This window comes from Aegilops tauschii, chromosome 6, assembly GCF_002575655.3.
Source record: "Aegilops tauschii subsp. strangulata cultivar AL8/78 chromosome 6, Aet v6.0, whole genome shotgun sequence".
In the NCBI taxonomy this organism is placed as follows: domain Eukaryota; kingdom Viridiplantae; phylum Streptophyta; class Magnoliopsida; order Poales; family Poaceae; genus Aegilops; species Aegilops tauschii.
Window position 1 is genome coordinate 40,428,391 of NC_053040.3, and position 1,961 is coordinate 40,430,351.

The 1,961-nt window shown below is 55.4% G+C and overlaps 1 pseudogene; it reads left to right on the forward strand.

Moving 5' to 3' along the window:
• Positions 1-315: 315 nt before the first annotated feature.
• Positions 316-1,649, forward strand: LOC141025304 (uncharacterized; annotated as a pseudogene).
• The last annotated feature ends 312 nt before the right edge of the window (positions 1,650-1,961 follow it).

Sequence of the window (1,961 nt, forward strand, 5' to 3'; positions counted from 1 at the left end):
TGGCAAAATGAGTGATAAAAAAAGCGTGTGGAAGATGTGCAAAATGTCACACGTGGGCGTTAGTTTTTTCCTTATTTTATGGAAAGAGCCCACGGACGCGTCTTCCACCCCTCCCATCCCAAATCCAAGCCCAAACCCAAACCCGCGTCCTCTTCTCCATACGCGCCATCCCTCGAAGATTCAAGATTTCAAGCACTACAAAAGGTGGCAGAGAGCGCGCGCGCCTTCGATCCACCCAACCCGAACCCGCCGCCGGCGCCTCCCAGATCTCCCAAACCCTAGCCAGCTCCCCGCCGGCCGCCATCCCGATGTCCCATGGCCTCCTCCTCCGTCCTTCCCATGGGCTGCAGGTTCAGCCCCTCCGACGCCGACCTCATCTGCGCCTACCTCCGCCCCATGATCGCAAGCGAGCCCCTCCCTGAGCCCGCCGCCAGGTTCCTGCACACCGCCGACGCGTACGCCGCCGATCCGGCCGCCCTCGTCTCGGGCCTCCAGCCCGCGGTCCTGCTGGCGCCCAAGACCGGGGCGGAGAGGCGGTGCTGGTACTTCTTCGGCTCCGCCAAGGCCCTGTCCGGGCACAACAAGCACAGGTCCCGCGCCGTCGGCGGCGGCGAGGGCACGTGGCACGCCGAGAAGGGGAGGAAGGCCATGCTCGACGGCGAGGGACGCGGCGGAGTCGTCGGGTACAAGCAGAGTTTCAGGTATAAGCCCATCCATGCCGACGGATCCGTGGAGGCCGTGTGGCTCATGGTGGAGTTCCGTATGGCCCATGATCAAGGAGATGATGGGAAAGGTGAGACGGTTCCGGTTCTTTGCAAGGTCTACCAGAGCCCGCGCAAGCCAGCCCCGATCTGCGTCCGTCTCGACGTCGCCAGCATACAGGAGGGGGAGGAAGAGGAAGGCCGGAGACGACTCAGCTCCGGTGACGACTGTGAAGCGGCGGCTGCTTGTCCCTCCTGCTGCACCAATTCTGCCGCCGGTCGTCGAGCCACAGCTAGACTTGAACAACTGCTCGGATGGCGTCTCATTGGAGTTGGACCAGCTTCTTGATGATCTCATGTCCGGCCTCACGCCTGATCAAGTCCTGGGTGACTTCGTGATGCCTGCCCCTGAATCAGATGTCAATTGCAGCTTCTCCATGGCCATCCACGCCGGCAGCTACTGTGACAGGGTCCTCCTGGACGAAGGTGGTGACTTGTTGATGCCTTTTCATCAGAATTCTGATCAACTCCTTCTGGGTGACTTGTTGATGCCTGTCGTCCCTGAATCAGAGGTCAATTGCAGCTCCTCCATGTCCGACCATGCCGGTTCCATGGTGAGCAACTACGACACTGTCAGTCCATGGCGGTTCAGTCACACCCCTTTTTGACAATTCTGATCAATTTGACTTGTCGATGCCCATCATCGAACCACTGCCAACTGACTTGCAGAACCAGACAGCAATGCTAAATTTCGGCTTCCTGCCGTGTGCCCTGTATGCTGGAATTTGTGATTCTTGGACAGGAGGCGACACCACGGACGATGAAGCGGCCTCGGTCAGCTGGTATGACTCTGCTCAAAGCTCACCGGCGGTTCCAACCGAGTGGATGATGCAATCACCATTTGCCACCCCATATCAATATCAATTCTGAAGCTGACCAGCTTCTTATTGTGTTTTTTTTTCTCACTACCCCATGGATAGGATATATGTTTTTGTTGCTTGTGCCAAGGTTCAAGACCTTGATGTGTTGGCTGATGATCGATACAGTTTCGTCTTATAATGATCTGGTTATGTATGTCAGGGTACATTATTAAGTAGTAATGGCTAAAAGATCATGATGTGTATTGTCATCTTTAACTGAATTTAGATGGCTGTTCAATCTGAATTTAGATGTTTTATTATTCAGCATGTGCCTGCTTGTGATTTCCTGTGTTGTAAGCTGTAATTAATCCCATTTAGCTGGCTGTCTTTGATCCTACAG